Here is a 22,271-nt window from a genome sequence, read left to right on the forward strand (position 1 = left end):
ACCAGGCCTTCCTTCCGAGGTACCTCTGTGTACATTCAACTGGCCTTCCTTCTGATGTAACTCTGGGTACAGTCACCAGGCCTTCCTTCCCAGGTACTTCTGGTACAGTCACAAGGCCTTCCTTCTGCGGTATCTCTGGGTACTGTCACCAGGCGTTCCTTCCGAGTTACCTCTGGGTACAGACCCCAGTCATTGCTTCGGATGTACCTCTGGGTACAGTCACCAGGACTTTTACCCGAGGTACCTCTGGGTACAGTCACCAAGTCTTCCTTCCGAGGTACCTCTGTGTTCAGTCACCAGTCCTTCCTTCCGAGGAACCTCTGGGTACTGTCACCAGGGCTTCCTTCCAAGGTACCTCTGGGTACAGTCATTAGGCCCTCCTTCCGAATTATACATGGGAAGAGTCACCAGGTCTTAATTCTGAGGTACCTCTGGGTACAGTCACCAGGCCTTTCTTCCAAGGTAAGTCTGGGTAGAGTCTCTAGGCCTTCCTTCCGAGATTTCTCTGGGTACCGTTTCCAGGCCTTCCTTCCGAGGTACCTCTGGGTACAGTCACCAGGCCTTCCTTCTGAAGTACCTCTGTGTACAGTCACCAGGCATTCCTTCCCTGGTACGCATGGGTACTGTCACTAGGCCATCCTTCTGAGGTATCTCTGTATACTGTCACCAGGCCTTCTTTCCGAGATACCTCTGGGTACAGGCACCGGTCATTGCTTCCGATGTACCTCTGGGTGCAGTCACCAGGCCTTTTACCCGAGGTACCTCTGAGTACAGTCAGCAGGGGTGCCTTCTTAGATACCTCTGGGTACAGTCACCAAGCTTACCTTTTGAGGTACTTCTCTGTGCAGTCACCAGGTCTTCCTTCTGAGGTATCTCTGGGTATAGTCACCCGACTATACTTCTGAGGTATCTGCGCGTAGAGTCACCAGGTCTTCATTCCGAGGCACCTATGGGTACAGTCACCAGGCCTTCCTTCCGAGGTCCCTCTAGGTACAGTCACCAGGCCTTCCTTCCAAGGTACCTCTGGGTATGGTTACCAGTCCTTCCTTCCGAGGTACCTCTTGTACAGTCACCAGGCCTTCCTTCCGAGGTACGTCAGGGTACAGTCAACCTGCCTTCCTTCCCAGGTACCTCTGGGTACCGTCACCAGGCCTTCCTTCTGAGGTAAATTTGGGTACAGGCACCAGGCCTTCCTTCCGAGGTACCTCCGGGTACAGTCACCAGGCCTTCCCTCCGAGGTACCTCTGGGTACAGTCACCAGGCCTTCCTTCCAAGGTACCTCTGTGTATGGTCACCAGTCCTTCCTTCCGAGGTACCTCTGGGTACAGTCACCAGGCCTTCCTTCCGAGCTACGTCAGGGTACAGTCAACAGGGTTTCCTTCCCAGTTACCTCTGGGTACAGACACCAGGCCTTCCTTCTCAGATACTTTGGGTACAGTCACCAGGTCTTCTTTCCGACGTTACTGTGGGTACAGTCACCAAGCCTTCCTTTCAATGAAACTCTGGGTACAGTCACCACGCCTTCCTTCCAGGTACCTCTGGTACAGTCACCAGGTCTTCCTTCTGAGGTACTTCTGGGTACAGTCACCAGGCCTTCCTTCTCAGATACATCTGGGTACAGTCACCAGGCCTTCCTTCTCAGATACATCTGGGTACAGTCACCCGGCCTTCCTTCCGATGTACCTCTGGGTACAGTCACCAGGCCTGCCTTCTCAGATACTTCTGGGTTCTCTCACTAGGCCTTCCTTCTGAGGTACCCCTGGGTAGAGTCACCAGGCCTTCCTTCCGAGGCTTGTCTGGGTACCGTTTCCAGGCCTTCCTTCTGAGGTTCCTCTGGGTACACTCACCAGGCCTTCCTTCTGAGGTACCTCTGGGTACAGTCACCAGGCTTTCCTTCCCAGGGACACCTGGGTACTGTCACCGGGCTTTCCTTCTGAGATGTCTCTGGGTACTGTCACCAGGCCTTCCTTCCGAGGTACCTCTGGGTACAGGCCCCAGTCATTGCCTCCGATGTACCTTGGGGTACAGTCACCAGGACTTTTACCCTGGTACCTCTGGGTACAGTCACCAAGTTTTCCTTCCGAGGTAACTCTGTGTTCAGTCACCAGTCCTTCCTTCCGAGGAACCTCTGGGTACTGTCACCAGGCCTTCCTTCTGAGCTACCTCTGGGTACAGTCACCAGGCCTTCCTTCCCAGGTACGCCTGGGTAATGTCACTAGGCAATCCTTCTGAGGTATCTGTGGGTACTGTCACCAGGCCTTCCTTCTGAGGTACCTCTGAGTACAGGCACCAGGCATTGCTTCCGATGTACCTCTGGGTACAGTCACCAAGACTTCCTTCCAAGTTACCTCTGGGTATAGGCAGTAGGCCTGCCTTCTGAGGTACCTCTGGGTAATGTCTCCAGGGCTTCCTTCTCCAGTACCTCTGGGTACAGTCAATAGGCCTTCATTCTCAGGTACCTCTGGGTACAGTCACCAGGCCTTCGTTCTGAGGTACCTCTGGGTACAGTCACCAGGCCTTCCTTCTGAGGTACCTCTGAGTACAGTCAGCAGGGCTGCCTTCTCAGATACTTGTGGGTACAGTCACCAAGCTTTCCTTTTTAGGTACCTCTGGGTGCAGTCACCAGGCCTTTCTTCAGAGGTATCTCTGGGTACAGTCACCCGACCATCCTTCTGAGGTATCTGTTTGTAGAGTCACCAGGTCTTCATTCCGAGGTACTTCTGGGTACAGTTACCAGGCCTTCATTCTCAGGCACCTCTGGATACAGTCACCAGGCCTTCCTTTTGAAGTTGCTCTGAGTACAGTCAGCGGGCCTTCCTTCCGAGGTACCTCTGGGTATAGTCATCAGGCCTTGCCTAAGAGGTATGTATGGGTACAGTCACCAGGCCTTTCTTTCGAGGTACCTCTGGGTACAGTCACCAGGCCTTCCTTCCGAGATACGTCAGGGTACAGTCAACAGGCCTTCCTTCCCAGGTACCTCTGGGTACAGACACCAGGCCTTCCTTCCGAAGAACCTCTGGGTACTGTCTCCAGGCCTTCCGTCTGAGGTAATTCTGGGAAGAGTCACCAGACCTTTCTTCCGAAGTATCTCTGGGTACCCTCAGGCCTTCCTTCTGAGGTACATTTGGGTACAGGCAGCAGGCCTTCCTTCCGAAGTCCCTCCGTGTACAGTCACCAGGCCTTCCTTCCGAGGTACCTCTGGGTACAGTCACCAGGTCTTCCTTCCAATGTACATCTGGGTATGGTCACCAGTCCTTCCTTCCGAGGTATCTCTGGGTATAGTCATCACACCTTTCTTGTGAGATAACTCTGGGTACAGTCAGTAGGCCTTCCTTCTGAAGTACATCTGGGTAATGTCACCAGGCCTTCCTTCCGAAGTACCTCTGGGTAGAGTTACCAGGCCTTCATTCTCAGGCACCTCTGGGTACTGTCACCAGGCCTTCCTTCTGAGGTAGCTCTGAGTACAGTCAGCAGGCCTTCCTTCCGAGGTACCTCTGGGTATTTTCATCAGGCCTTGCTTCCGAGATATGTACGGGTACAGGCACCAGGCCTTTTTTCTGAGGTACCTCTGGGTACTGTCACCAGGCCTTCCTTCCGAGGTATGTCAGGGTACAGTCAACAGGCCTTCCTTCCCAGGTACCTCTGGGTACAGACACCAGGCTTTCTTTCCGAAGAACCTCTGGGTACTGTCTCCAGGCCTTCCGTCTGAGTTAATTCTGGGAACAGTGACCAGAACTTTCTTCCGATGTACCTCTGGGGACCGTCACCAGGTCTTCCTTCCGAGGTACCTCTGGATACAGTCACCAGGCCTTCCTTCTGAGGTACCTCTGGGTACATTCACCAGGCCTTCCTTCTCAGATACTCTGGGTCCAGTCACCAGGTCTTCTTTCCGATGTTCCTGTGGTTACAGTCACCAGGCCTTCCTTTCAATGTAACTCTGGGTACAGTCACCAGGCCTTCCTTCTCAGATACATCTGGGTACAGTCACCAGGCCTTCCTTCCAGGTACCTCTGGGTATAGTCAGCAGGAATGCCTTCTCAGATACTTCTGGGTTCTCTCACCAGGTTTTCCTTCTGAGGTACCCCTGGGTACAGTCACCAGGCCTTCCTTCCGAGGTAAATTTGGGTACAGTCACCAGGCCTTGCTTCGAGGTACCTCTGGGAAGAGTCAGCAGGCCTTCCTTCTGAGATACTTCTGGGTACCATCACCAGGCCTTCCTTCTCAGATACATCTGGGTACAGTCACCAGGCCTTCCTTCCGATGTACTTCTGGGTACAGTCACCAGGCCTTCCTTCCAGGTACCTCTGGGTACAGTCACCAGGCCTTCCTTCCGAGGTACTTCTGGGTACGGTCACCAGGGCTTCCTTCCGATGTACCTCTGGGGACAGTCACCAGGCCTTCCTTCCAGGTACCTCTGGGTACATTCAGCAGGTCTGCCTTCTCAGATACCTCTGGGTTCTGTCACCAGCCCTTGCTTCTGAGGTACCCCTGGGTACAGTCACCAGGGCTTCCTTCCGAGGTACCTCTGGGTACAGTCATTAGGCCCTCCTTCCGAGTTATACATGGGAAGAGTTACCAGGTCTTAATTCTGAGGTACCTCTGGGTACAGTCACCAGGCCTTTCTTCCGAGGTACGTCTGCATAGAGTCTCTAGGCCTTCCTTCCGAGGTACCTCTGGGTACAGTCACTAGGCCTTCCTTATTAAGTCCCTTTGTGTACACTCACCAGGCCTTCCTTCCCTGGTGCGCATGGGTACTGTCACTAGGCCATCCTTCTGAGGTATCTCTGTATACTGTCAGCAGACCTTCTTTCCGAGGTACCTCTGGGTACAGTCACCAGTCCTTCCTTCCGAGGTATCTCTGTTTACAGTCATCAGACCTTTCTTCTGAGATAACTCTGGGTACAGTCAGGAGGCCTTCCTTCTGAGGTACATCTGGGTAATGTCACCAGGCCTTCCTTCCGAGGTACCTCTGGGTACAGTTACCAGGCCTTCATTCTCAGGCACCTCTGGGTACAGTCACCAGGCCTTCCTTCTGAGGTAGCTCTGAGTACGAAGCAGGCCTTCCTGCCGAGGTACCTCTGGGTATAGTCATCAGGCCTTGCTTCCGCGGTATGTATGGGTACAGTCACCAGTCCTTTCTTCCCAGGTACCTCTGGGTACAGTTTCCAGGCCTTCCTTCCCATGTACCTCCAGGAACAGTCAACAGGCCTTCCTTCCCAGGTACCTCGGGGTAGAGTCAGCATCCCTGCCTTCTCAGATACCGCTGGGTTCTGTCACCAGGCCTTCCTTCTGAGGTACCCCTGGGTACAGTCACCAAGGCTTCCTTCCGAGGTAACTCTGGGTACAGTCATCAGGCCCTCCTTCCGAGGTATACATGGGAAGAGTCATCAGGCCTTCCTTCTGAGGTAAATCTGGGTACAGTCACCAGGGCTGTCTCCGAGGTACGTCTGGGTAGAGTCTCTAGGCCTTCCTTCCGAGGTTTGTCTGGGTACCGTTTAAAGGCCTTCCTTCCTTGGTACCTCTGGGTACAGTCACCAGGCCTTCCTTTTGAGGTATCTCTGGGTACAGTCACCAGGCCTTCATCCGAGATACCTGTGGGTAGTATCACCAGGCCTTCATTCCGTTGTACCTCTGGGTACTATCACCAGGCCTTCCCTCTAAGGTAATTCTGGGTACAGTCACGGGACCTTTCTTCCGAGATACCTCTGGTACACTCATCAGGCCTTCCTTCCGAGGTAACTCTGGGTACAGTCACCAGGCCTTCCTTCCGATGTAACTCTGGATACAGTCACCAGGCCTTGTACCCGAGGTAGCTCTGGGTACAGTCACCAGGCCTTTCTTCCGTGGTACCTCTGAGTACAGTCAGTAGGCCTTCCTTCTGAGGTACCTCTGGGTAATGCCTCCAGGGATTCCTTCTCCTGTACCTCTGGACACGGTCACCAAGCCTTCATTCTCAGATTCCTCTGGGTACAGTCACCAGGCTTTCATTCTCAGGTACCTTTGGGTGCAGTCTCCAGGCCTTCCTTCTTAGGTACCTCTGAGTACAGTCAGCAGGCCTGCCTTCTCAGATAACTCTGGGTACAGTCACCAAGCTTTAATTCTGATGTACTCCAGGTACAGTCACCAGGCCTTCCTTGTGACGTACTCTGGGTACATTCACCTGGACTTCGTTCTGAGGTACCTGTGCATAGAGTCACCAGGCCTTCCTTCCGAGGCACCTCTGGGTACAGTCACCAGGCCTTCCTTTCGAGGTACCTCTGGGTACAGTCACCCGACAATCCTTCTGAGCTATCTGTGTGTAGAGTCACCAGGTCTTCATTCCGAGGCACCTCTGGGTACAGTCACCAGGCCTTCCTTCCGAGGTACCTCTGGGTACAGTCACCAGGCCTTCCTTCCAAGGTACCTCTGGGTATGGTCACCAGTCCTGCCTTCCAAGCTATCTCTGGGTACAGTCATCAGACCTTTCTTCTGAGATAACTCTGGGTACAGTCAATACGCCTTCCTTCTGAGGTACATCTGGGTAATGTCACCAGGCCTTCCTTCCGAGGTACCTCTGGGTACAGTTACCAGGCCTTCATTCTCAGGCACCTCTGGGTACAGTCACCAGGCCTTCCTTCTGAGGTAGCTCTGAGTACAGTCAGCAGGCCTTCCTTCCGAGGTACCTCTGGATGTAGTCATCAGGCCTTGCTTCCGAGGTATGTATGGGTACAGTCACCAGTCCTTTCTTCCGAGGTACCTCTGGGTACAGTCACCAGGCCTTCCTTCCCATGTTCCTCTGGGTACAGTCAACAGGCCTTCCTTCCCAGGTACCTCGGGGTAGAGTCAGCATCCCTGCCTTCTCAGATACCTCTGGGTTCTGTCACCAGGCTTTCCTTCTGAGGTACCCCTGGGTACAGTCACCAAGGATTCCTTCCGAGGTACATCTGGGTACAGTCATCAGGCCCTCCTTCCGAGGTATACATGGGAAGAGTCATCAGGCTTTCCTTCTGAGGTACCTCTGGGTACAGGCACCAGGCCTGTCTTCCCAGGTACGTCTGGGTAGAGTTTCTCGGCCTTCCTTCCGAAGTTTGTCTGGGTACCGTTTCCAGGCCTTCCTTCCTAGGTACCTCTGGGTACAGTCACCAGGCCTTCGTTCCAAGGTACCTCTGGGTATGGTTACCAGTCCTTCCTTCCGAGGTATCTCTGTTTACAGTCATCAGACCTTCCTATGAGATAACTCTGGGTACAGTCAGGAGGCCTTCCTTCTGAGGTACATCTGGGTAATGTCACCAGGCCTTCCTTCCGAGGTACCTCTGGGTACAGTTACCAGGCCTTCATTCTCAGGCACCTCTGGGTACAGTCACCAGGCCTTCCTTCTGAGGTAGCTCTGAGTACAGTCAGCAGGCCTTCCTGCCGAGGTACCTCTGGGTATAGTCATCAGGCTTTGCTTCCGCGGTATGTATGGGTACAGTCACCAGTCCTTTCTTCCGAGGTACCTCTGGGTACAGTTTCCAGGCCTTCCTTCCCATGTACCTCCGGGAACAGTCAACAGGCCTTCCTTCCCAGGTACCTCGGGGTAGAGTCAGCATCCCTGCCTTCTCAGATACCGCTGGGTTCTGTCACCAGGCCTTCCTTCTGAGGTACCCCTGGGTACAGTCACCAAGGCTTCCTTCCGAGGTAACTCTGGGTAGAGTCATCAGGCCCTCCTTCCGAGGTATACATGGGAAGAGTCATCAGGCCTTCCTTCTGAGGTAAATCTGGTACAGTCACCAGGGCTGTCTTCCGAGGTACGTCTGGGTAGAGTCTCTAGGCCTTCCTTCCGAGGTTTGTCTGGGTACCATTTAAAGGCCTTCCTTCCTAGGTACCTCTGGGTACAGTCACCAGACCTCCCTTCTGAGGTACCTCTGGGTACAGTCACCAGCCCTTCCTTCTGAGGTACCTCTGGGTACTGTCACCAGGCCTTCCTTCCCAGGTACACCTGGGTACTGTCACCCGGCCTTCCTTTTGAGGTATCTCTGGGTACTGTTACCAGGCCTTCCTTCCGAGGTACCTCTGGATACAGGCACCAGTCCTTCCTTCTGAGGTACGTCTGATTACACTCAGCAGGCCTGCCTTCTCAGATACCTGTGGGTACTTTCACCAGGCCTTCCTTCTGAGGTAACTCTGGGTACAGACACCAGGGCTTCCTTCCGAGGTACCTCTGGGTACAGTCATCAGGCCTTCCTTCTGAGGTATGTGTGGGTAGAGTCACCAGGGCTTCTTTCTAAGGTACGTCTGGGTACAGTCATCAGGCCTTCTTTTCGAGGTACCTCTGGGTACAGTTACCCGACAATCCTTCTGCGGTATCTGTGTGTAGAGTCACCAAGTCTTCATTCCGAGGCACCTCTGGGTACAGTCACCAGGCCTTCCTTCCAAGGTACCTCTGGGTATGGTCACCAGTCCTTCCTTCCCAGGTATCTCTGGCTACAGTCATCAGACCTTTCTTCTGAGATAACTCTGGGGACAGTCAGTAGGTCTTCCTTCTGAGGTACATCTGGGTAATGTCACCAGGCCTTCCTTCCGAGATACCTCTGGGTACAGTTACCAGGCCTTCATTCTCAGGCACCTCTGGGTACAGTCACCAGGCCTTCCTTCTGAGGTAGCTCTGAGTACAGGCAGCAGGCCTTCCTTCCGAGGTACCTCTGGGTATAGTCATCAGGCCTTGCTTCCGAGATATGTATGGATACAGTCACCAGTCCTTTCTTCCGAGGTACCTCTGGGTACAGTTTCCAGGCCTTCCTTCCGATGTACCTCTGGGTACAGTCAACAGGCCTTCCTTCCCATGTACTTCTGGGTAGAGTCAGCATCCCTGCCTTCTCAGATACCTCTGGGTTCTGTCACCAGGCCTTCCTTCTGAGGTACCCCTGGGTACAGTCACCAAGGCTTCCTTCCGAGGTACATCTGGGTACAGTCATCAGGCCCTCCTTCCGAGGTATACATGGGAAGAGTCATCAGGCCTTCCTTCTGAGGTACCTCTGGGTACAGTCACCAGGCCTGTCTTCCGACGTACGTCTGGGTAGAGTCTCTAGGCCTTCCTTCCGAGGTTTGTCTGGGTACCGTTTCCAGGGCTTCCTTCCTAGGTACCTCTGGGTACAGTCACCAGGCCTTCCTTCTGAGGTACCTCTGGGTATAGTCACCAGGCCTGCCTTCTGAAGTACTCCTGGGTACAGTCACCAGGCCTTCCTTCCCAGGTACGCCTGCGTACTGTCGCCAGGCCTTCCTTCTGAGGTATCTCTGGGTACTGTCAGCAGGCCTTCCTTCCGAGGTAGCTCTGGGTACAGGCACCAGGCATTGCTTCCGATGTACCTTTGGGTACAGTCACCAGGCCTTTTACCCGAGGTACCTCTGGGTACAGTCACCAAGATTTCCTTCCGAGGTACCTCTGGGTATAGGCAGTAGGTCTTCCTTCTGAGGTAGCTCTGGGTAATGTCTGCAGGCTTTCCTTCTCCTGTACCTCTGGGTACAGTCACCGGGCCTTCATTCTCAGGTACCTCGGGTACAGTCACCAGGCTTTCATTCTCGGGTTCCTCTGGGTATAGTCACCAGGCCTTCCTTCTGAGTTATCTCTGGGTATAGTCACCATGCCTTCTTTCTCAGGTACCTCTGAGAACAGTCAGCAGGCCTGCCTTCTCAGATAGCTCTGGGTATAGTCACCAGGCTTTCCTTCTGAGGTACTTCTGGGTGCAGTCACCAGGCCTTCCTTTTGAGGTATCTCTGGGTACAGTCACCAGGCCTTCATCCGAGATACCTGTGGGTAGTATCACCAGGCCTTCCTTCCGTTGTACCTCTGGGTACTATCACCAGGCCTTCCCTCTAAGGTAATTCTGGGTACAGTCACGGGACCTTTCTTCCGAGATACCTCTGGTACACTCATCAGGCCTTCCTTCCGAGGTAACTCTGGATACAGTCACCAGGCCTTGTACCCGAGGTAGCTCTGGGTACAGTCACCAGGCCTTTCTTCCGTGGTACCTCTGAGTACAGTCAGTAGGCCTTCCTTCTGAGGTACCTCTGGGTAATGCCTCCAGGGATTCCTTCTCCTGTACCTCTGGATACGGTCACCAAGCCTTCATTCTCAGATTCCTCTGGGTACAGTCACCAGGCTTTCATTCTCAGGTACCTTTGGGTGCAGTCACCAGGCCTTCCTTCTGAGGTACCTCTGAGTACAGTCAGCAGGCCTGCCTTCTCAGATAACTCTGGGTACAGTCACCAAGCTTTACTTCTGATGTACTCCAGGTACAGTCACCAGGCCTTCCTTGTGACGTACTCTGGGTACATTCACCCGGACTTCGTTCTGAGGTACCTGTGCATAGAGTCACCAGGCCTTCCTTCCGAGGCACCTCTGGGTACAGTCACCAGGCCTTCCTTCCGAGGTACATCTGGGTACAGTCACCAAGCCTTCCTTCCAAGGTACCTCTGGGTATGGTCACCAGTTCTGCCTTCCAAGGTTTCTCTGGGTACAGTCATCAGACCTTTCTTCTGAGATAACTCTGGGTACAGTCAATAGGCCTTCCTTCTGAGGTACATCTGGGTAATGTCACCAGGCCTTCCTTCCGAGGTACCTCTGGGTACAGTTACCAGGCCTTCCTTCTGTGGTACAACTGGGTACGGTCACTAGGCCTTCCTTCTGAGGTAGCTCTGGGTACAGTCACCAGGCCTTCCTTTCGAGGTACCTCTCTGTACAGTCAGCAGTTTTTCCATCTGAGGTACCTCAGGGTACAGTAACCAGGCCTTCCTGTCAAGGCATCTCTGGGTACAGTCACCAGGTCTTGCTTCTGAAGTACCTCTGAGTACAGTCACCAGGCCTTCCTTCTGAGGTACTTCTGGGTACAGTCACCAGGCCTTCCTTCTCAGATACATCTGGGTACGGTCACCAGGCCTTCCTTCGGATGTACCTCTGGGTACAGTCACCAGAACTTCCTTCCAGGTACCTTGGGGTACAGTCAGCAGGCCTGCCTGCTCAGATACTTCTGGGTTCTCTCACCAGACCTTCCTTCTGAGGTACCCCTGGGTACAGTCACCAGGCCTTCCTTCCGAGGTTTGTCTGGGTACCGTTTCCAGGCCTTCCTTCCGAGGTACCTTTGGGTACACTCACCAGGCCTTCCTTCTGAGGTACCTCTGGGTACAGTACCAAGCCTTCCTTCCGAGGTTTGTCTGGGTACCGTTTCCAGGCCTTCCTTCCTAGGTACCTCTGGGTACAGTCACCAGGCCTTCCTTCCGAGGTACCTCTGGGTACAGTCACAAGGAGTTCCTTTAGAGGTACCTCTGGGTATACTCACCATGCCTTCCTTCCGAGGTATCTCTGGGTAGAGTCACCAGGACTTTCTTTCCTGGTACCTCTGGGTACATTCACCAGGCCTTCCTTCTGAGGTATCTCTGGGTACAGTCACCAGGCATTCCTTAAGAGGTACTTCTGGATACAGTCACAAGGCCTTCCTTTTGAGGTACCTTTGGGTACAGTTACCAGGCCTTACTTCTCAGAAACCTCTGGGTACAGTCACCAGGCCTTTTTTCCGAGGTACCTTTGGGTACAGTCACTAGGCCTTCCTCGGATGTACCTCTGGGTAGAGTCACCAGGCCTTCTTTCCAGGTACCTCTGGGTACAGTCACTAGGCCTTCCTTCTGAGATACCTCCTATTACAGTCAGCAGGCCTGCCTTCTCAGATACCTGTGGGTTCTGTCACCAGGCCTTCCTTCTGAGGTAACTCTGAGTACAGTCAGCAGGCCTTCCTTCCGAGGTACCTCTGGGTATTTTCATCAGGCCTTGCTTCCGAGGTATGTATGGGTACAGTCACCAGGCCTTTTTTCTGAGGTACCTCTGTGTACAGTCACCAGGCCTTCCTTCCGAGATACGTCAGGGTACAGTCAACAGGCCTTCCTTCCCAGGTACCTCTGGGTAAACACACCAGGCCTTCCTTCCGAAGAACCTCTGGGTATTGTCTCCAGGCCTTAGGTCTGAGGCAATTCTGGGTCAGTCACCAGACCTTTCTTCCGAAGTACCTCTAGGTACCGTCAGCAGGCCTTCCTTCCGAGGTAAATTTGGGTACCATCACCAGGCCTTCCTTCCAGGTACCTCTGGGTACAGTCACCAGGCCTTCCTTCTGAGGTACCTCTGATTACAGTCAGCAGGCCTGCCTTCTCAGATACCTGTGGGTACTTTCACCAGGCCTTCCTTCTGAGGTAACTCTTGGTACAGACACCAGGGCTTCCTTCCGAGGTACCTGTGGGTACAGTCATCAGGCCTTCCTTCTGAGGTACGTATGGGTAGAGTCAGCAGGGCTTCTTTCTAAGGTACGTCTGGGCACAGTCATCAGGCCTTCTTTCCGAGGTACCTCTGGGTACAGTCACCCGACAATCCTTCTGAGCTATCTGTGTGTAGAGTCACCAGGTCTTCATTCCGAGGCACCTCTGGGTACAGTCACCAGGCCTTCTTTCCGAGGTACCTCTGGGTACAGTCACCAGGCCTTCCTTCCAAGGTACCTCTGGGTATGGTCACCAGTCCTTCCTTCCCAGGTATCTCTGGCTACAGTCATCAGACCTTTCTTCTGAGATAACTCTGGGGACAGTCAGTTGGTCTTCCTTCTGAGGTACATCTGGGTAATGTCACCAGGCCTTCCTTCCGAGGTACCTCTGGGTACAGTTACCAGGCCTTCATTCTCAGGCACCTCTGGGTACAGTCACCAGGCCTTCCTTCTGAGGTAGCTCTGAGTACAGTCAGCAGGCCTTCCTGCCGAGGTACCACTGGGTATAGTCATCAGGCCTTGCTTCCGAGATATGTATGGGTACAGTCACCAGACCAGTCCTTTCTTCCGAGGTACCTCTGGGTACAGTTTCCAGGCTTCCTTCCGATGTACCTCTGGGTACAGTCATCAGGCCCTCCTTCCGAGGTATACATGGGAAGAGTCATCAGGCCTTCCTTCTGAGGTCCCTCTTGGTACAGTCACCAGGCCTGTCTTCCGAGGTACATCTGGGTAGAGTCTCTAGGCCTTCCTTCCGAGGTTTGTCTGGGTACAGTTTTAAGGCCTTCCTTCCTAGGTACCACTGGGTACAGTCACCATTCCTTCGTTCTGAGGTACCTCTGGGTACAGTCATCAGGCTTTCCTTCCCAGGTACACCTGGGTACTGTCACCAGGCCTTCCTTCTGATGTATCTCTGGGTACTGTCACCAGGCCTTCCTTCCGAGGTACCTCTGGGTATAGGCACCAGTCATTGCTTCCGATGTACCTCTGGGTACAGTCACCAGGCCTTTTACCCGAGGTACCTCTGGGTACAGTCACGAAGACTTCCTTTCGAGGTACCTCTGTGTATACGCAGTAGGCCTGCCTTCTGAGGTACCTCTGGGTAATGTCTCCTGGGCTTCCTTTTGAGGTAACTCTGGGTACAGACACCAGGGATTCCTTCCGTGGTACCTCTGGGTACAGTCATCAGGCCTTCCTTCCGTGGTACGTAAGGGTAGAGTCACCAGGGCTTCTCTCTAAGGTACGTCTGGGCAGAGTCACCAGGCCTTCTTTCCGAGGTTCCTCTGGGTACAGTCACCAGGCTTTCCTTCCGAGGTACGTCTCGGTACAGTCATGAGGCCTTCTTTCTGAGGTACCTCTGGGTACAGTCACCAGGCCTTCTTTCCGAGGTACGTCAGGGTACAGTCAACAGGCCTTCCTTCCCAGGTACCTCTGGGTAGACACCTGGCCTTCCTTCCGAAGAACCTCTGGGTACTGTCTCCAGGCCTTCCGTCTGAGGTAATTCTGGGTACAGTCACCAGACCTTTCTTCCGAAGTACTTCTGGGTACCGTCACCAGGCCTTCCTTCCGAGGTACCTCTGGGTACAGTCACCAGGTTTTCCTTCTGAGGTTCCTCTGGATACAGTCACCAGGCCTTCCTTCTCAGATACTCTGGATACAGTCACCAGATCTTCTTTCCGACGTTCCTGTGGGTACAATCACCAGGCCTTCCTTTCAATGTAAGTCTGGGTACACTCACCAGGCCTTCCTTCCAGGTACCTCTGGGTACAGTCACGAGGCCTTCCTTCTGAGGTAACTCTGGGTACAGTCACCAGGCATTCCTTCCGAGGTACTTCTGGGTAGAGTCACAAGGCCTTCCTTCTGAGGTACCTTTGGGTACAGTTACCAGGCCAGCCTTCTCGGAAACCTCTGGGTACAGCCACCAGGCCTTCTTTCCGAGGTACCTGTGGGTACAGTCACTAGGCCTTCCTTCCGATCCACCTCTGGGTAGAGTCACTAGGCCTTCCTTCCAGGTACATCTGGGTAATGTCACCAGGCCTTCCTTCCGAGGTACCTCTGGGTACAGTTACCAGGCCTTCATTCTCAGGCACTTCTGGGTACAGTCACCAGGCCTTCCTTCTGAGGTAGCTCTGAGTACAGGCAGCAGGTCTTCCTTCCGAGGTACCTCTGGGTATAGTCATCAGGGCTTGCTTCCGAGATATGTATGGGTACAGTCACCAGTCCTTTCTTCCGAGGTACCTCTGGGTAAGTTTCCAGGCCTTCCTTCCGATGTACCTCTGGATAAAGTCAACAGGCCTTCCTTCTGACGTACCCCTGGGTACAGTCACCAAGGCTTCCTTCCGAGGTACATCTGGGTACAGTCATCAGGCCCTCCTTCCGAGGTATACATGGAAGAGTCACAAGGCCTGCCTTCTGAAGTGCTCCTGGGTACAGTCACCAGGACTTCCTTCCCAGGTACGCCTGCGTACTGTCTCCAGGCCTTCCTTCTGAGGTATCTCTGGGTACTGTCAGCAGGCCTTCCTTCCGAGGTAGCTCTGGGTACAGGCACCAGGCATTGCTTCCGATGTACCTTTGGGTACAGTCACCAGGCCTTTTACCCGAGGTACCTCTGGGTACAGTCACCAAGATTTCCTTCCGAGGTACCTCTGGGTATAGGCAGTAGGCCTTCCTTCTGAGGTAGCTCTGGGTAATGTCTGCAGGCTTTCCTTCTCCTGTAGCTCTGGGTACAGTCACCGGGCCTTCATTCTCAGGTACCTCGGGGTACAGTCACCAGGCTTTCATTCTCAAGTACCTCTGGGTATAGTGACCAGGCCTTCCTTCTGAGTTACCTCTGGGTATAGTCACAACGCCTTCTTTCTCAGGTAACTCTGAGAACAGTCAGCAGGCCTGCCTTCTCAGATAGCTCTGGGTATAGTCACCAGGCTTTCCTTCTGAGGTACTTCTGGGTACAGTCACGAGATCTTCCTTTTGAGGTATCTCTGGGTACAGTCACCAGGCCTTCATCCGAGATACTTGTGGGTAGTATCACCAGACCTTCCTTCCGTTGTACCTCTGGGTACTATCACCAGGCCTTCCCTCTAAGGTAATTCTGGGTACAGTCACGGGACCTTTCTTCCGAGATACCTCTGGTACACTCATCAGGCCTTCCTTCCGAGGTAACTCTGGGTACAGTCACCAGGCCTTCCTTCCGATGTAACTCTGGATACAGTCACCAGGCCTTGTACCCGAGGTAGCTCTGGGTACAGTCACCAGGCCTTTCTTCCGTGGTACCTCTGAGTACAGTCAGTAGGCCTTCCCTCTGAGGTAACTCTGGGTAATGCCTCCAGGGATTCCTTCTCCTGTACCTCTGGATACGGTCACCAAGCCTTCATTCTCAGATTCCTCTGGGTACAGTCACCAGACTTTCATTCTCAGGCACCTTTGGATGCAGTCACCAGGCCTTCCTTCTGAGGTACCTCTGAGTACAGTCAGAAGGCCTGCCTTCTCAGATAACTCTGGGTACAGTCACCAGGCTTTAGTTCTGATGTACTTCAGGTACAGTCACCAGGCCTTCCTTGTGACGTACTCTGGGTACATTCACCCGGACTTCGTTCTGAGGTACCTGTGCATAGAGTCACCAGGCCTTTCTTCCGAGGCACCTCTGGGTACAGTCACCAGGCCTTCCTTCTGATGTACTCTGGGTACAGTCAGTAGGCCTTTCTTTCGAGGTACCTCTGGGTACAGTCACCTGACAATCCTTCTGAGCTATCTGTGTGTAGAGTCACCAGGTCTTCATTCCGAAGCACCTCTGGGTACAGTCACCAGGCCTTCCTTCTGAGGTACCTCTGGGTACAGTCACCAGGCCTTCCTTCCAAGGTACCTCTGGGTATGGTCACCAGTCCTTCCTCCCAAGGTATCTCTGGGTACAGTCATCATACCTTTCTTCTGAGATAACTCTGGGTACAGTCAATAGGCCTTCCTTCTGAGGTACATCTGGGTAATGTCACCAGGCCTTCCTTCCGAGGTACCTCTGGGTACAGTTACCAGGCCTTCATTCTCAGGCACCTCTGGGTACAGTCACCAGGCCTTCCTTCTGAGGTAGCTCTGAGTACAGTCAGCAGGCCTTCCTTCCGAGGCACCTCTGGATATAGTCATCAGGCCTTGCTTCCGAGGTATGTATGGGTACAGTCACCAGTCCTTTCTTCCGAGGTTCCTCTGGGTACAGTCACCAGGCCTTCCTTCCCATGTTCCTCTGGGTACAGTCAACAGGCCTTCCTTCCCAGGTACCTCGGGGTAGAGTCAGCATCCCTGCCTTCTCAGATACCTCTGGGTTCTGTCACCAGGCTTTCCTTCTGAGGTACCCCTGGGTACAGTCACCAAGGATTCCTTCCGAGGTACCTCTGGGTACAGTCATCAGGCCCTCCTTCCGAGGTATACATGGGAAGAGTCATCAGGCTTTCCTTCTGAGGTACCTCTGGGTACAGGCACCAGGCCTGTCTTCCCAGGTACGTCACGGTAGAGTCTCTCGGCCTTCCTTCCGAAGTTTGTCTGGGTACCGTTTCCAGGCCTTCCTTCCTAGGTACCTCTGGGTACAGTCACCAGGCCTTCCTTCTGAGGTACCTCTGGGTACAGTCACTAGGCCTTCCTTCTGAGGTACCTCTGGGTACAGTCAGCAGGCCTTCCTTCCTAGGTACCTCTCTGTACAGTCAGCAGTTTTTCCATCTGAGGTACCTCAGGGTACAGTAACCAGGCCTTCCTGCCAAGGCATCTCTGGGTACAGTCACCAGGTCTTGCTTCTAAAGTACCTCTGAGTACAGTCACCAGGCCTTCCTTCTGAGGTACTTCTGGGTACAGTCACCAGGCCTTCCTTCTCAGATACATCTGGGTACGGTCACCAGGCCTTCCTTCGGATATACCTCTGGGTACAGTCACCAGAACTTCCTTCCAGGTACCTCGGGGTACAGTCACCAGGCCTTCCTTACGAGGTAACTCTGGGTATAGTCACCAGGTCTTCCTTCCAAAGTAACTCTGGGTATGGTAACCAGTCCTTCCTTCCGAGGTATCTCTGGGTACAGTCATCAGACCTTTCTTCTGAGATAACTCTGGGGACAGTCAGTAGGCCTTCCTTCTGAGGTACATCTGGGTAATGTCACCAGGCCTTCCTTCCGAGGTACCTCTGGGTACAGTTACCAGGCCTTCATTCTCAGGCACCTCTGGGTACAGTCACCAGGCCTTCCTTCTGAGGTAGCTCTGAGTACAGTCAGCAGGCCTTCCTTCCGAGGTACCTCTGGATATAGTCATTAGGCCTTGCTTCCGAGGTATGTATGGGTACAGTCACCAGTCCTTTCTTCCGTGGTACCTCTGGGTACAGTCAACAGGCCTTCCTTCCCAGGTACCTCTGGGTAGAGTCAGCATCCCTGCCTTCTCAGATACCTCTGGGTTCTGTCACCAGGCTTTCCTTCTGAGGTACCCCTGGGTACAGTCACCAAGGATTCCTTCCGAGGTACCTCTGGGTACAGTCATCAGGCCCTCCTTCCGAGGTATACATGGGAACAGTCATCAGGCTTTCCTTCTGAGGTACCTCTGGGTACAGGCACCAGGCCTGTCTTCCCAGGTACGTCACGGTAGAGTCTCTCGGCCTTCCTTCCGAAGTCTGTCTGGGTACCGTTTCCAGGCCTTCCTTCCTAGGTACCTCTGGGTACAGTCACCAGGCCTTCCTTCTGAGGTACCTCTGGGTACAGTCACCAGGCCTTCCTTTCGAGGTGCCTCTCTGTACAGTCAGCAGTTTTTCCATCTGAGGTACCTCAGGGTACAGTAACCAGGCCTTCCTGCCAAGGCATCTCTGGGTACAGTTACCATGTCTTGCTTCTGAAGTACCTCTGAGTACAGTCACCAGGCCTTCCTTCTGATTTCCTTCTGGGTACAGTCACCAGGCCTTCCTTCTCAGATACATCTGGGTACGGTCACCAGGCCTTCCTTCGGATGTATCTCTGGGTACAGTCACCAGAACTTCCTTCCAGGTACCTCGGGGTACAGTCACCAGGCCTTCCTTACGAGGTACCTCTGGGTACAGTCACCAGGTCTTCCTTCCAAGGTACCTCTGGGTACAGTCACAAGGAGTTCCTTTAGAGGTACTTCTGGGTGTACTGACCATGCCTTCCTTCCGAAGTATCTCTGGGTAGAGTCACCAGGCCTTCATCCGAGTTACCTGTGGGTAGTATCACCAGGCCTTCCTTCCGAGGTATCTCTGGGTACATTCACCAGGCCTTCCTTCTGAGGTAACTCTGGGTACAGTCACCAGGCCTTTCTTCCGAGGTACTTCTGGGTACAGTCACAAGGCCTTCCTTCTGAGGTACCTCTGGGTACAGTTTCCAGGCCTTCCTTCTCAGAAACCTCTGGGTACTGTCACCAGGCCTTCTTTTCGAGGTACCTGTGGATACAGTCACTAGGCCTTCCTTCCGATGTACCTCTGGGTAGAGTCACTAGGCCTTCCTTCCAGGTACCTCTGGGTACAGTCACCAGGCCTTCCTTCTGAGGTACCTCTGATTACAGTCAGCAGGCCTGCCTTCTCAGATACCTGTGGGTACTTTCACCAGGCCTTCCTTCTGAGGTAACTCTTGGTACAGACACCAGGGCTTCCTTCCGAGGTACCTCTGGGTACAGTCATCAGGCCTTCCTTCTGAGGTACGTATGGGTAGAGTCAGCAGGGCTTCTTTCTAAGGTACGTCTAGGCACAGTCATCAGGCCTTCTTTCCGAGGTACCTCTGGGTACAGTCACCGGACAATCCTTCTGAGCTATCTGTGTGTAGAGTCACCAGGTCTTCATTCCGAGACACCTCTGGGTACAGTCACCAGGCCTTCTTTCCGAGGTGCCTCTGGGTACAGTCACCAGGCCTTCCTTCCAAGGTACCTCTGGGTATGGTCACCAGTCCTTCCTTCCAAGGTATCTCTGGGTACAGTCAGTAGGTCTTCCTTCTGAGGTACATCTGGGTAATGTCACCAGGCCTTCCTTCCGAGGTACCTCTGGGTACAGTTACCAGGCCTTCATTCTCAGGCACCTCTGTGTACAGTCACCAGGCCTTCCTTCTGAGGTAGCTCTGAGTACAGGCAGCAGGTCTTCCTTCCGAGGTACCTCTGGGTATAGTCATCAGGCCTTGCTTCCGAGATATGTATGGGTACAGTCACCAGTCCTTTCTTCCGAGGTACCTCTGGGTACAGTTTCCAGGCCTTCCTTCCGATGTACCTCTGGGTAAGGTCAACAGGCCTTCCTTCTGAGGTACCCCTGGGTACAGTCACCAAGGCTTCCTTCCGAGGTACATCTGGGTACTGTCATCAGGCCCTCCTTCCGAGGTATACATGGGAAGAGTCATCAGGCCTTCGTTCTGAGGTACCTCTGGGTACAGTCACCAGGCCTGTCTTCCGAGGTACGTCTGGGTAGAGTCTCTAGACCTTCCTTCCGAGGTTTGTCTGGGTACCGTTTCCAGGCCTTCCTTCCTAGGTACCTCTGGGTACAGTCACCAGGCCTTCCTTCTGAGGTACCTCTGGGTACAGTCAGCAGGCCTGCCTTCTACAGTACTCCTGGGTACAGTCACCAGGCCTTCCTTCCCAGGTACGCCTGCGTACTGTCGCCAGGCCTTCCTTCTGAGGTATCTCTGGGTACTGTCAGCAGGCCTTCCTTCCGAGGTAGCTCTGGGTACAGGCACCAGGCATTGCTTCCGATGTACCTTTGGGTACAGTCACCAGGCCTTTTACCCGAGGTACCTCTGGGTACAGTCACCAAGATTTCCTTCCGAGGTACCTCTGGGTATAGGCAGTAGGCCTTCTTTCTGAGGTAGCTCTGGGTAATGTCTGCAGGCCTTCCTTCTCCTGTACCTCTGGGTACAGTCACCGGGCCTTCATTCTCAGGTACCTCGGGGTACAGTCACCAGGCTTTCATTCTCAGGTACCTCTGGGTATAGTCACCAGGCCTTCCTTCTGAGTTACCTCTGGGTATAGTCACCATGCCTTCTTTCTCAGGTACCTCTGAGTACAGTCAGCAGGCCTGCCTTCTCAGATAGCTCTGGTACAGTCACCAGGCCTTCCTTTTGAGGTATCTCTGGGTACCGTCAGCAGGCCTTCATCCGAGATACCTGTGGGTAGTATCACCAGGCCTTCATTCCGTTGTACCTCTGGGTACTATCACCAGGCCTTCCCTCTAAGGTAATTCTGGGTACAGTCACGGGACCTTTCTTCCGAGATACCTCTGGTACACTCATCAGGCCTTCCTTCCGAGGTAACTCTGGGTACAGTCACCAGGCCTTCCTTCCGATGTAACTCTGGATACAGTCACCAGGCCTTGTACCCGAGGTAGCTCTGGGTACAGTCACCAGGCCTTTCTTCTGAGGTTCCTCTGGGTAATGCCTCCAGGGATTCCTTCTCCTGTACCTCTGGATACAGTCACCAAGCCTTCATTCTCAGATTCCTCTGGGTACAGTCACCAGGCTTTCATTCTCAGGTACCTTTGGGTGCAGTCACCAGGCCTTCCTTCTGAGGTACCTCTGAGTACAGTCAGCAGGCCTGCCTTCTCAGATAACTCTGGGTACAGTCACCAAGCTTTACTTCTGATGTACTTCAGGTACAGTCACCTGGCCTTCCTTGTGACGTACTCTGGGTACATTCACCCGGACTTCGTTCTGAGGTACCTGTGCATAGAGTCACCAGGCCTTCCTTCCGAGGCACCTCTGGGTACAGTCACCAGACCTTCCTTCTGAGGTACTCTGGGTACAGTCAATAGGCCTTCCTTTCGAGGTACCTCTGGGTACAGTCACCCGACAATCCTTCTGAGCTATCTGTGTGTAGAGTCACCAGGTCTTCATTCCGAGGCAACTCTGAGTACAGTCACCAGGCCTTCCTTCCGAGGTACCTCTGGGTACAGTCACCAGGCCTTCCTTCCAAGGTACCTCTGCGTATGGTCACCAGTCCTTCCTTCCAAGGTATCTCTGGGTACAGTCATCAGACCTTTCTTCTGAGATAACTCTGGGTACAGTCAATAGGCCTTCCTTCTGAGGTACATCTGGGTAACGTCACCAGGCCTTCCTTCTGAGGTACCTCTGGGTACAGTTACCAGGCCTTCATTCTCAGGCACCTCTGGGTACAGTCACCAGGCCTTCCTTCTGAGGTAGCTCTGAGTACAGTCAGCAGGCCTTCCTTCCGAGGTACCTCTGGATGTAGTCATCAGGCCTTGCTTCCGAGGTATGTATGGGTACACTCACCAGTCCTTTCTTCCGAGGTACATCTGGGTGCAGTCACCAGGCCTTCCTTCCCATGTTCCTCTGGGTACAGTCAACAGGCCTTCCTTCCCAGGTACATCTGGGTAGAGTCAGCATCCCTGCCTTCTCAGATACCTCTGGGTTCTGTCACCAGGCCTTCCTTCTGAGGTACGTCTAGGTACAGTCACCAGGCTTTCCTTCCAAGGTACGCCTGGGTATGTCACCAGGCCTTCCTTCTGCGGTATCTATGGGTACTGTCACCTGGCCTTCCTTTGAGGTACCTGTTGTACAGGTACCAGTCACTGCGTCCGATGTACCTCTGGGTACAGTCACCAGGCCTTTTACCCAAGGTTCCTCTGGATACAGTCACCAAGTCTTCTTTCCGAGGTACCTCTGTGTTCAGTCACCAGTCCTCCTTCCGAGGAACCTCTGGGTACTGTCACCAGGCCTTCCTTCTGAGGTACCTCTGGGTACAGGCACCAGGCATTGCTTCCGATGTACCTCTGGGTACAGTCACCAGAACTTTTACCTGAGGTACTTCTGGGTACAGTCACCAAGTCTTCCTTCCAAGTTACCTCTGGGTATAGGCAGTAGGCCTGCCTTCTGAGGTACCTGTGGGTAATGTCTCCAGGGCTTCCTTCTCCAGTACCTCTTGGTACAGTCACCAGGCCTTCCTTCCGAGGTACCTCTGGGTACAGTCACAAGGAGTTCCTTTAGAGGTACCTCTAGGTATACTCACCATGCCTTCCTTCCGAGGTATCTCTGGGTAGAGTCACCAGGACTTCCTTTT

This window comes from Loxodonta africana, chromosome Y (genome assembly GCF_030014295.1).
Source record: "Loxodonta africana isolate mLoxAfr1 chromosome Y, mLoxAfr1.hap2, whole genome shotgun sequence".
NCBI lineage: Eukaryota > Metazoa > Chordata > Mammalia > Proboscidea > Elephantidae > Loxodonta > Loxodonta africana.